The sequence below is a fragment of the Natator depressus genome, chromosome 24 (assembly GCF_965152275.1).
Source record: "Natator depressus isolate rNatDep1 chromosome 24, rNatDep2.hap1, whole genome shotgun sequence".
NCBI lineage: Eukaryota > Metazoa > Chordata > Testudines > Cheloniidae > Natator > Natator depressus.
This window is the reverse complement of record NC_134257.1, coordinates 17,686,800-17,699,648: the sequence shown is the minus strand read 5'-3', so window position 1 is coordinate 17,699,648 and position 12,849 is coordinate 17,686,800. Positions and strand designations below refer to the sequence as shown.

The following is a 12,849-nucleotide window of genomic DNA, read 5'->3' as shown; positions in this document are numbered from 1 at the left end:
TTCTATCCCCAGCTCTGGGAGGAGAGTGGGGGCTAGTGGTTAGAGCCGGGGGGGCTGGGAGCCCGGACTCCTGGGTTCTCTGCCCGGCTCTGGGAGGGGAGTGGGAGAGCAGGTTGGGGGGGGGCAGGACTCCTGGGGTCTATACTCAGGGGTTTCCCTTACTAAGCAGGCTGGGGGGTGGTTGGGGCTCGGATGGGAGATCCCGGGGGCAGCTGAGGGCGCTGGCGAGGGGGGCGGGGGTTGCGGGCTGCAGGGAGGAACTGACACAGAGGATGTGGGGATGGTGCAATGGGCCCTTGCTGCATCCCTGCCCCTCCCAGGAAGCCACCCGGGAGCAAGAGGCCCCATGGGGGGGTCAGGGCTGGAGCCGGAGCCAACCCTGCGAGGGAGCAGGAGTCGCAGAGCAGGTGAAGGGGGCGCTCGGTGGGGGGGTTCGAGTGTCTGTCTGGCCCCACAACCCCTTCCGGCCAGCCCCAACCCCGCCCCCGTCCGGCCAGCCCTAAACCCCCACCTCCATCCGCAAACGTACCCACCCTCCAGCCACCCCGCCACACACCCCTCTGCCCAGCCAGCCCCAAACCCCCACCTCCATCCACAAACGTACCCACCCTCCAGCCACCCCCCCACACACCCCTCTGCCCCTCTGTCCAGCCAGCCCCAAAGCCCCACCTCCATCTGCAAACGTACCCACCCTCCAGCCATCCCCCCCCACACCTCTCTGTCCGTCCATCTCCCCACACACCCCTCTGCCCCTCTGTCCAGCCAGCCCCAAAGCCCCATCTCCATCCGCAAACGTACCCACCCTCCAGCCACCCCCCCACCTCTCTGTCCGTCTATCCGTCCATCCCCTCGCACACCCCTCTGTCCAGCCAGCCCCAAAGCCCCACCTCCATCCACAAACATACCCACCCTCCAGCCATCCCCCCCACCCCTCTCTCTGTCCATCCCCTCACACACCCCTCTGTCCATCCGTCCGTCCGTCCATCCCCTCACACACCCCTCTGTCCAACCAACCTCCACCTCTGTCCACAAATATACCCACCCACTGGCCATCCCCCCGACACCACTCCATCCATCCATGCGTCCCCTCACACACATCCCGTCTGTCCAGCCATCCCCTCACACACCCCTCTGTCCATCTGTCCTTCCCCTCACACATCCATCTCCGTTCAGCCAGCCCCAAACCCCTACCTCCATCGCAAACATCTCCATCCATCCCTCCTCAAACACCCCTCTGTCCAGCCAGCCCCAAACCCCTCCATCCATCCCCATACACACACTGCTCCATCCATCTGTCCTTCCCCTCACACGCACCCCCATCCAGCCAGCTCCAAACATACCCACCCTCCATCCCTTCCCATACAACCCTCTGTCCGTCCGTCCATCCCCAAACCCCCACCTCCATCCGCAAACATACCCACCCTCTGTCCAGCCATCCCCTCACCCTCCATCCATACAACTGTCCACCCCCCCACACCCCTCTGTCCGTCCATCCATCCCCAAACCCCCACCTCCATCCGCAAACATACCCAACCTCTGTCCAGCCATCCCCTCACCCTCCTTCCATACATCTGTCCACCCCCCCACACCCCTCTGTCCATCCATCCATCCATCCATCCCCAAACATCCCTCTGTACGTCTGTCCATCCATCGCCTCACACCCCTCCATCCATCCATCCACCCATCCCCTCATACACCTCCCTGTCCAGCCATCCCCAAACTCCTGCCTCCATCCGGCCATCCCCTCACACACCCACCCTCTGTCCATCCCCTCTCACAGCTCTTCGTCCGTCCAGCCATCCCCTCATACGCCCCTCTGTCCGTCCGTCCCCTCACACACCGCTCTGTCTGTCCCCGTACACACCCCTCTCTCTAAGCTGCGGGTCTCACCCTCCATCTCTCGGGCTGTGATTTGGGTGTGGTCCTGCCCCCCACCCCGCCCCATAGCACAGGGTTAGTGGGGTTCAGCGTAAAGGTTACAAGCCAATAAAAGCAACTGGGGTTAGCACAGAGGAGTCCACGAGCCAAACTGAAATAAAAGAAATCACCCTGATCCCGTCTAGCTAAACCTTGTGATCCACCGGCACGCGTGGCGTCCAGAGAAGTCGATCTGGGCGTGATCGGCTCATACCTGGCTTCGCGGCTCATGGCAGGGCTGCTCCGTCCCTCCAGCCCCAGAGAACAGACAAAGGGAAAGTTTCTTTCCCAATTTTAAAAAAGTTCGACCTTCCTCTTGGCCCTGTGGGCCAGGCGCCCCCTTTCCCTTCTTGACCTGGGGGACTTTTTACTCCTTTACAGGTAAAGCAAGTCGAGGACAGCTACCAAGAGGGATTTGACAGCTAACTGGCTGGGTGGGTGTCCATCAAAGGGAGCTACCCCCCCCATTATTTATCACACACCCCATCCATCCCTCCAGCCCTCCCCCACACCTCCAGCCCTCCCCACATACCCTGCCCCCTCCCTCCATCCCTCCCCCCACACACCCCATCCAGCCCTCCAGCCCTCCCCCACACCTCCATCCACCCTCCCCACACGCCCTGCCCCCTCCCTCCATCCCTCCCCACACACACCCCATCCATCCCTCCATCCCTCCCCCACACCTCCAGCGCTCCCCACATGCCCTGATCCCATCCCTCTCCCCACCCTCCCTCCACCCTCCCCACATGCCCTGCCCCCTCCCTCCCTCCATCCCTCCCCACCCACCCCCTTCCCATCCCTCTCCCCACCTACCATCCACCCTCCCCACACACACTGCCCCATCCCTCCCCACATATCCATCCCTCCTCCCCCACCCACACCCCATCCTCCATCCCTCCCCACACACCCCCATCCCTCCCCATACACATCCCTCTGTCCATCCCTCCCTCCCCACACGCCCCACCCCATCCCTCCTTCTCCATACACACACCCTCTACCCCTCCCCACACCCCATCCATCCATCTGTCCATCCCCACTCCTCCATCCACCTCTCCCCACATGCCCCGCCCCATCCCTCCATCCGTCCCACACGCACCCATCGACCTGGATCCATCTGTGGAGCGGCCTGAGGTCCAGGCCCCAAGGCTCTGGTTCAGCCCAGCTGCTCTGGGCCGGGATTTGCGTCTGACTCGTTCCCCACCCCCAGCTGCTTCCCGGATCCCAGCGCTGCCCCCCAGGCGATGGCGTCTCCCCGGATCCTCAGCACCGTCCTGGCCCTGCTCAGCCTCCTGCTGCTGCTGGTGGCCCTGGGCTCCGACCACTGGCTGGTGGACGACGCCGTCCTCGGGTCCCTCCATGAGGGGCTGTGGAAGAGCTGCCTGAATTCGGTGTGTGGACAAATTTCTTCAGCATCAGGTAAGGGCAGCCCGGCTCCGCCAGGGAGCCCACCTCTGCCACCAACCAGCACCTTCGGGCAGGTCTGTCCCTGGCTGTGGGAGGGGAATGGGGGCTAGTGGTTAGAGCAGGGGGGGTTGGGTGGCAGGACTCCTGGGTTCTCTAACCAGTTCAGTGCAGTGTTGTTTATTTAACCCCGTCCTTTGCTACAGTCTCTTTAAAGGTCACCAGGGTTTTCACAGTGCTGGGCGTGATCGCTGGGTCGGTCTCCTCGTTCGCTCTCCTCGCCTCGTTCCTGCACTCCCACCCCGGCTCCGTGTCCCTGACCTTGGTCTCCTTCCTGGGCAGCTTCAGTGCGGGTACGTCCCCCCTTCCGCCCTCCCGGGGGAACTCATCTTCCCCCGCCCGCAGCCAGGGGAGGGGAACTGAGCCCCAGCTGCCCCCCTCCCAGAATCCTGCCCTGGGCTCTGGCAGCCCCCCCGCCCCGGTGGTGGGACGGCGCAGGGGCTGGGACTGTGCGTGGGCCACACTAAGGGGTGTCCGTCCTGTTCCCTTTGCCCCAGGGCTCTGTGCCATGATCGCGCTGGCCGTGTACACAGGAGAGTTCGCTGGGGCCGTGAATGCCGCCCAGCGCCAAGTCACCTTCGGCTGGTCCTTCGGCCTCGGCTGGGCCTCCTTCCCCCTCTTCCTCATCACTGGTGAGTGCAACATAAGGGAGTGTTGAAAGGCAGCTGCCTCTGGGGTGGGGCGCAGGGGCTGGTGATACAGGGATCCCTCGCCCGGCGCTGAGATGCAGCCACCTCTGGGGTGGGGTGCTGCGTACCAGTAGATGGTGCTCCCATTGCTGCTCTGAGCCCATTTCTCTTCTCTCCCCCCAGGTGTGGTGACGCTGGTCGCCCACCAATCCTCCTAGAGCCAAGTGTGGGGCCCGCGGTGGCACCAAGGATGGGGCCGGGAGCCTAGTGGGCCGGATGGAGCCTGCAGTGTCCTGGGACCTATTCCCCCAACAGCCACGAGCAGGGGGCAGTGTGTGCGTGTGAGAGAGAGAGAGGGTCCCTACTGCACCCTGCTGGACCCCCCAGCAATGGGCCCCCCCCCCCGTTCCATGGAGATTAAAGATCCTGTTCTCAAAGACTCCTCTCTGGTGGTTTAATCCCCCCCCATGACCCCCAGACTCCCCTCCCATGTCCATCAAAGGTCTTCTGGGTTCTCTCCCTGGCAGTAGGAGGGGAGTGGGGTCTGGTAATTAGAGCGGGGGGGGGGGTGCTGGGAATCAGGACTCCTGGGTTCTCTCCCTGGCAGTAGGAGGGGAGTGGGGTCTGGTAATTAGAGCGGAGGGGGCTGGGAGTCAGGACTCCTGGGTTCTCTCCCTGGCTGTAGGAGGGGAGTGGGGTCTGGGGCTTAAAGCAGGGGGTCTAGGAGCCAGGATGGCTGCTGGGCAGGGAATGGGACATGAGCTCTTTCCCCGCTAGGGGGCGCCAGCTCCCATCCAGGAAGTGTGTGTGGGGGTGGGGGCAGAATCTGGCTGGCTCTGGGGCGAGGAATGGCCTAGTTACCATAATTACTCACAGAGACGTGCAACCCCACAATAAGCCGCCCATCTAATGTAGCTCTGTGCCCCCCCACCACACACACACTCCACAGCGCCCATTGTTGTCGTATCTACTCTCACACACACACGCAGGCTCAATTCTAACCTACCCACAGGCCGTGTCCCAGTCGCTACCATATTGACTGGCATACGATCGCCCGCTCCATTATAAGCCGTCCACCTGACAGAAGTTCGAGGAGGGAGGTAACACTTTTGGGGGGCTTCCCACTGGCGTCTGGGGGGGATTTGCTGCCCCCTGCTGTCTGCAGGTGGGAACCCTGCCTGCCCCCCACTACGGCCACAGGCTCTGTGAGTCCCCACACTTCCCTCTGCCACCTGCCCATCTTGGCGAACAGCTGCTATTGGACGGATCCTCCAGGAACTTGTCATCCTTTTTTGAAGCCAGTTCTAGGTTTGGTCCTCACAACAGCCCCTGGCAAGGAGTTCCACAGGTTAACGGCGTGGTGTTGGGGGCGGGTGAGAAACTGTTCTTTGTGTAGTTTGCATTAAACCTGCCATCTGTTCATTTTGCCAGGTGCCCCCTGGTTCGCGTGTTATGTGACGGGAGGAGGGGGCCCCCGGTTGCAAGGACAGCCAGTTTGTGAAACGTACCACAGCTTCGGGTGCGACAAATTGGTCGCTTTGCTGTTGATTTAGCCGGTGACCTTAGCTGTGAGTTTGCCCAGTTGGCCTTTTGATTTCCTCTGTACCCAGCGCTGACTTTCAGGCCTCGTCACTGAGCCGCTGCCGTGCCGGAGTGAATCCGGTCACGTTCGCGTTCCCTCGACGCCGGCGTGTGTGGGAACCGGGGCTGGGGACTATGGCGCTGGGGCAGGACACTGGCCTTTGCTGAGCTGACGGACCCGTACAGCACCGGGCGCGGACTGGGCCGTGCATGGACTGGGCCGTGTACGCCGCAGATCTCCAGCAGGGAGCGGGGTGGGGTCGAGCACTTGCTGGGGTTGCTCTGCAGTTTAATTCGGGAGTAGCCGGGTAGTGAAGCCAGCCACAGGCTGGAGGCCAGGTGTGGGCGGGGAAGGGGGCCGGGGGCAGTTTGCCAGCAACGCAGCCTCTTGGGCTGGAAGGTGGAGGGGACACGGCCTCTCACCAGCCAAGCTCGCACCCCAGAAAACCTCACCCCAGTCAGCCGGGCACATTTCCAGCAGCGGGTGTGAAAACCAGGGCCGGGGTGTGGGAGAGGCCCAGGGGCTGAGCACACAGGCGGTGGGGGAGGGACGCAGGGAGAGGGCACTGCCCCCAGCTCTGTGCGCACATGGATGGGGGCAGGCGGGACGCTGGGCTACAGGGGCCCGTGGGTCAGTGCTGTGTGGGGCTGGGCGGTTTTGGCAGGAAGTGGTTTCCCTCTGGGAGGTGGGAGTTGCAGTGTCTGCGGTTCGGCACCCGCTGATTCTGGGCTGGGCGCAGAATCACCCGGGCCCTGGGTAAGTACAGACAGACCCTGTGTGTGAGTCCCAGCCCCGGTCCACTCTAACCACTCGTCCCCAGTCCGCTCCCCGAGCCAGGGCTAGAACCCAGGAGTCCTGGCTCCCAGCCCCTTCAGCGCTAACCGCTAGACCCCACTCCCCTGCTCTGCAAAGTCATTTCCCCTCCCTCTTTCCCACCATGCAGCGATCTGGGACCCGCTGAGAGGAGCAAATCGCGGAGCCCATGAGTCCAGGCGCTGGCAGCCCCCCGGAGCTGCTGAGCGGGAGGGTGTGGGTGCAAGGAGCCAGCCAGATGCCCCCTTCCACCAAGCTCTGCATTGAAATCATCCTTGCACCGCTCTGCCAGGGGAAGAGAACAATAGCAGAGACAGCTGGGCTGGCAGGAATCCCCCAGAGCTGGGGATGGAACCCAGGAGTCCTGGCTCCCAGTCTCCCCCTCCCTACTAGACTCCAATCCCCTTCCATTCCCTCCCATAGCCAGGGATAGAACCCAGGAGTCCTGGTCACAGCCCCCCCGCCCTCCCAGCCCACCGGACCCCACTCCGCTCTCCGCTTTTCCCCACTCTGTCAGTGAGACGCTTTCCTTCCGCGTAAGCTTTGCGGCAAGAGGTGTGCCAGGGGCTTCTTGTGTAAGGTCACTAAATGGGAAACGTTTGAGCCGCAAACATGGAGAACTGCCCTTAGGTTGCGGTTTCTTCAGTCGGTGGCTTGGTTTGTGCTTTGGGCCGTTCGGACGTCGCTGCCCCATTTGAACCTGCAGCTGGCGGGTTGGTGCCATCTTGGGTTCCTGGGATGTTCCTCCCCTTGTTTGGCTTCAACACTGTGGGGTGATGGGGGATTTCAGGGGGGGTGGCAGGGAAATCCCTGATACTGGACAAATAAATTATGGTTTGGGGAATTACAGGGGCTCTGGCAGTGCTGTGGGGTGGGGGGAACCCAGGGCTGGGCTAGCAGGGGGCTGCGGTTTGGGACTGAGGGGCACCAGCAGAGCTCTGTGTGGGGCAGGGGTGGATCGGGGGGCGCGGGTGGGGCCTGAGGGGCACCGGCAGAGCTCTGTGTGGGGCGGGGGTGGATCGGGGGGCGCGGGTGGGGCCTGAGGGGCACCGGCAGAGCTCTGTGTGGGGCAGGGGTGGATCGGGGGGCGCGGGTGGGGCCTGAGGGGCACCGGCAGAGCTCTGTGTGGGGCGGGGGTGGATCGGGGGGCGCGGGTGGGGCCTGAGGGGCACCGGCAGAGCTCTGTGTGGGGCGGGGGTGGATCGGGGGGCGTGGGTCGGGCCTGAGGGGCACTGGCTGAGCTCTGTGTGGGGCTGGGGTGGATCAGGGGGGTGCGGGTGGGGCCTGAGGGTCACCGGCAGAGCTCTGTGTGGGGCGGGGGTGGATCGGGGGGCGCGGGTTGGGCCTGAGGGGCACTGGCTGAGCTCTGTGTGGGGCGGGGGTGGATCAGGGGGGCGCGGGTGGGGCCTGAGGGGCACCGGCAGAGCTCTGTGTGGGGCGGGGGTGGATCGGGGGGCGCAGGTCGGGCCTGAGGGGCACTGGCTGAGCTCTGTGTGGGGCGGGGTTGGATCGGGGGGCGCGGGTTGGGCCTGAGGGGCACTGGCTGAGCTCTGTGTGGGGCTGGGGTGGATCAGGGGGGTGCGGGTGGGGCCTGAGGGTCACCGGCAGAGCTCTGTGTGGGGCGGGGGTGGATCGGGGGGCGCGGGTTGGGCCTGAGGGGCACTGGCTGAGCTCTGTGTGGGGCGGGGGTGGATCAGGGGGGCGCGGGTGGGGCCTGAGGGGCACCGGCAGAGCTCTGTGTCGGGCTGGGGTGGATCGGGGGGCGCGGGTTGGGCCTGAGGGGCACTGGCTGAGCTCTGTGTGGGGCGGGGGTGGATCAGGGGGGCGCGGGTGGGGCCTGAGGGTCACCGGCAGAGCTCTGTGTGGGGCGGGGGTGGATCGGGGGGCGCGGGTTGGGCCTGAGGGTCACCGGCAGTGCTCTGTGTGGGGCGGGGGTGGATCGGGGGGCGCAGGTCGGGCCTGAGGGGCACTGGCTGAGCTCTGTGTGGGGCGGGGGTGGATCGGGGGGCGCGGGTTGGGCCTGAGGGGCACTGGCTGAGCTCTGTGTGGGGCGGGGGTGGATCGGGGGGCGCGGGTCGGGCCAGAGGGGCACTGGCTGAGCTCTGTGTGGGGCGGGAGTGGATCGGGGGGCGCGGGTGGGGCCTGAGGGGCACCGGCAGAGCTCTGTGTCGGGCTGGGGTGGATCGGGGGGCGCGGGTCGGGCCTGAGGGGCACCGGCAGAGCTCTGTGTCGGGCTGGGGTGGATCGGGGGGCGCGGGTCGGGCCTGAGGGGCACCGGCAAAGCTGGTCTGTTTCCCCGGCAAGTCGGCTCTGCCAGGAGCCCGTCTATCGGATCCACGTCCCGTCCCGTGTCACGGCCCAGCAGGGTCTCTGCGTCCTGCTCCCCTGTAATTTCACAGCCAAGTTCGAATCCTCCGGGGTCGCCAACAAATACTGGTTCCTCAAGGACGACAACAGGGGCACCGGGCCGGCCGTGGCCACCACAGATCCTGGCAGGGCCCTTTGGGAGCCTGGGGGCCGGATCCACATGGTGGGGGCCACCCCGGACAACTGCTCCCTGAGCATCAGCAACATGAGGGCCCGAGACAGGGCCCACTACCACTTCCGCTTCATGAAGGGAGACTTTCAGTACAGCTACATGGAGGCCCAACCGCCGGTGGACGTGACAGGTGAGGCCGGCGGGTCCTGGAGAGCTCAGCAGTATTAACTCTTCTATAGGAGGGCAGTGGGGTTCCAGGAGACACGGCCCCCCACCCATCCCGTGTCCCGTTGCAGACCCGCCGAAGCTGCTGCCGTGGGGGAACTGCACGGTGCGGGGCAGCGGGCCCGGGGGGGCGGCCGGCCGGCCCGGGGGGGCGGCCACGTGTCACTGCGCAGCCGAGGGGAACCCCCCACCCCACCTCGAGTCCAACCGCACCCTCCCCGGGGACTTCGAGGGCCCAGAGCTGCAGGCGACTTCGTGGCTGCGGGGCCACGTCGTGAGCGGGGAGCTGTGGGGCCCGGCCAGGGGGCTGGGCATGGGATCCAGTTTTGCCATTAGCAGAAAGCAGTGGCCTGTTCGTCTTCAGCCAGAGATGTATATGTGAGGAAATACGGTGCTATGTGCCAGCCACTTAGACAGATGGCAGCCCAGATATAAGTCACACAGTTCCCACCTGCCCCCTTTCCCCCCATGCCTCCCTGGAGAGGTGGGCAAGGGGGCTCGGTCCCCATGGCTAGGCCAGCCCTCGGCGGCTCTCCCCGTCAGGGGACCCTGCCCTACGCCGTACCCACAAGTTCATTACAAGCCCTGAAGGGCCCATTGCTGCCCAGCCGATCCCACCGCTCACACCAGATGTTGGTTTGCAGCGGGCTTCTCCCTGACACACATGGTGGCCTTGACGGCTTGTGGAAGCCTTCTGCTGGTTGGTGCTGGGGCTGCAGTGGCCTGGAAAGTCGTGAAGAGAAGGTAAAACTCAGGCGGGACGGGAGAAGGATCTGGTGGGAACCGTAGCCTGGAATAAGGGAATAAATAGATCCCCCAAGATCAACTATCATTTCTTGGAAGTGTGAAATTCCACCTGCTGCCCTAAATCCCAACCCACAGCCCCCTGCTATGCCAGCCCTGAGCTTGCCCCCCCAGCTCTGCCAGGGGCCCTCACTCCTGACCCACATCCCCCTGCTAGCCCAGCCCTGGCCTCCCCCCAGCGCTGCCAGTGCCCCTCACTCCTGACCCGCAGCTCCCTGCTGTCCCTGCCCTGGGCTCCCCCTATCTCTCCTTGTGCCCCTCGCTCCTGACCCGCACCCCCTGCTAGCCCAGGCCTGGGCGTCCCCTGACATGCAGCTCTGCTGCTCTGGGATGGCAGTGGGGGCAGGGAAGAGATATTGGGATAGATGGACCATGGGTCCCATTGGGGTAGGAGGGAGGAGGCGGGACACCAGGCTGGATGGGCCTAGAGGCGGGATATTGATGATGGTTTCACCCCAGGCAGCGGGGCAGGGGCCCCGCCATGGCCGGACGGTGCCAAGGGACCGGAGATGGGCAGGTCTGTCACTCCTGTGAGCATCCAGCTTCCACGGTGCCCTCCAGTGGGTTATCCCAGACCCTGTCCCCATCCCTGCCCCATCCCCCACCCTGCTGGGAGTCCTCCCCCCGCTCCACATGGGCTCTGGGACCCCCTCCCCCGCTCCCAGAATCCCCCTCTGCTGGGATTTCCCCACTCCAGCGCTCCCCACCGGCGTCCCCACCCATCCTTTCCCCTGGGCATGGCGCCCACTCTTCCCAGCTAACCCGGTCTCTCCCCGCACAGGACTTCACTGGGGAAAGGGGAGCCCCTGAGAAGAAAGGGAGGGGAGGAGGAGGAGCAGGAAGAGGCTACAGGGAGAAAGGCGACAGGGAACGATTCACACAGGAAACCACCTACGCCAACGTCTAAGCCCAGACGAGGGGACCGGGTCATTGCAGGCAGTGAGCTAAAGAGAGACTGGGGTCAGCGGTGGGATAGCTGGCCTGCCTTGTGGCTAGCCTGGGACGCCGGACACCTGGGACCTACTCCCAGCTCTGCTCCAGAATGCCTCTGTGACCCTGGGCAAGTCCGCACCCCCCTCTGTGCCTCAGTTTCCCAGCTGTAACATGAGGAGTATAACATTCCACTTGCCTACTTGCGCTGTGAGCTTGTTGGAGATGGTCTCTCGCTGTCTGTGGGCAGAACCGGGCCCTGATCTCAGCTGGGGCAGGGCCTGTCTCTGGCTGTGTCTGGGCCGTGCCCCCCCCCCCCCGCCCCTCAGGTGGGGGCCACTCTGGGCTCTGCTGATACACCTGGGAGGCAGCTACTGCTCCAGACAGAGTTATGCCGACCCGGTCGGTCTGTGTTAACCCTTTCGCTGCTGCAGCTAAATAAAAGCCATTTCCAGCTTCGCCCCGGGCTGAAGAGTTTGAGGTTGCCTCGGTTTCCCTCAGGGGTTCCCCTCGCTCTTCGAGCTGCTCGGCTGTGGCTGGACACTCACCGCCCAGGCCCGAGGGGAACCAAAGCACTGGGAAGAGGGTGATGAGAGAGAACGGCTGGTGCCGCGATGCAGCCACCTCTGGGGTGGGACAGCTGGGGACCAGCCGCCCAGCCCTGGCACACGGCTCGCCCGGCTCTGAGCTGCGGCCACCTCTGTAGCGTCCTGGTTAGAATGAGGGGGGAAGGGAGGGAGCCAGGACTCCTGGGTTCTGTCCCTGGCTCTGGCAGGGGGGTGGGGTCTCGGGATTTAGAGCAGGGGGAGCTGAGAGCCAGGACTCCTGGGTCCAATTCAGTACCGAGGACGACACGCTGCCGACTTGAAAACCCACGTTTAATGGCCAATAACAAGCAGAGACTGAAGCAAAGGAAGCAATAAGGCGGGTCCGGGGCGGGGGGTCCGGGCGGAGACGCGGCGCGGCCGGGAGCCGGGGCCGGGAGCCGGGCGGGGGTGAGGGCGCCCCCTAGCGCTGCGCGGCGGGCTCAGGTGGGACAGCAGGGGCCGCAGCCCGGATTCCGGCAGCAGGTACTTTTAAGCGGAACTTGCGGTTCGGGAGCTGGCTGTTGCAGCGCTTGGCGCGGCGGAGCGGGGCCTGCGGGGGAGAAGAAGGTCAGGACTCCTGGGTTCAATCTCCAGCGAGGGGGGGAGCGGGGTCTAGTGGTTAGCGCAGGGGGGCTGGGAGCCAGGACTCCTGGGTTCTCTCTGCGGCTCTGGGAGGGGAGTGGGGTCTAGTGGTTGGGGGGCTGGGAGCCAGGACTCCTGGGTTCTCTCTGCGGATCTGGGCGGGGAGTGGGGTCTAGTGGTTGGGGAGTGGGGGGATGGGAGACAGGACTCCTGGGTTTCTAGCCCCAGGCTTGCCACAAGGGAAGTGCGATGGCTCGTTAATAGGCCTAGTGTCTGGCATTGAGTTAGCCCAGAACCGTCCCGGGGGGCTGTGGGCTCGGGGGCTGGGCTCCTGGTCGTGCAGCCTTCGGGGCCAGCCGTGCCTGCCAAGGGAGAGCCCCCCAGTTCAGTTCTTACCTGCGGACCCTGAGTTTCTTCTATGGGCTCCATTTGTTGCCTTAACAAGCCAGGAGGATTTTCTGTCTGCAGAGACAGGGAGAAGACAGACCTGAGCGTTATGTTGGGTGCAGTGGGTTAGAGCGGCGGGGCTGGGAGCCGGGACAGCTGGTTTTATCCCTGGCTCTAGGAGGGGAGTGGGGTCTAGTGGGTGAGAGGGGGAGGGGGCTGGGAATCAGGACTCCTGGGTTCTATCCCCAGTTCTTCCTCGAATTTGCCACACACATTTCTTCAACTCAGGACATTTACGTTGCATTTTGGTAGACACAATGTAATGCCACAGATTCAGAACATAAACCTATGGGAAAGGCTGGTGAAAAAGGAGCAAATAAATTTGAGAAAAGAGTTTTCCTTCAAAAGGCAGTGGGAGAAATATTCCTCATCACATTTCGTGCCCCTTGTGTA

At 64.3% G+C, this 12,849-nt stretch overlaps 1 pseudogene; it reads left to right on the top strand.

The window, feature by feature from the left end:
* The first annotated feature begins 272 nt into the window (after positions 1-272).
* LOC141977402 (protein NKG7-like) lies at positions 273-4,349 on the top strand (annotated as a pseudogene).
* Positions 4,350-12,849: the final 8,500 nt, after the last annotated feature.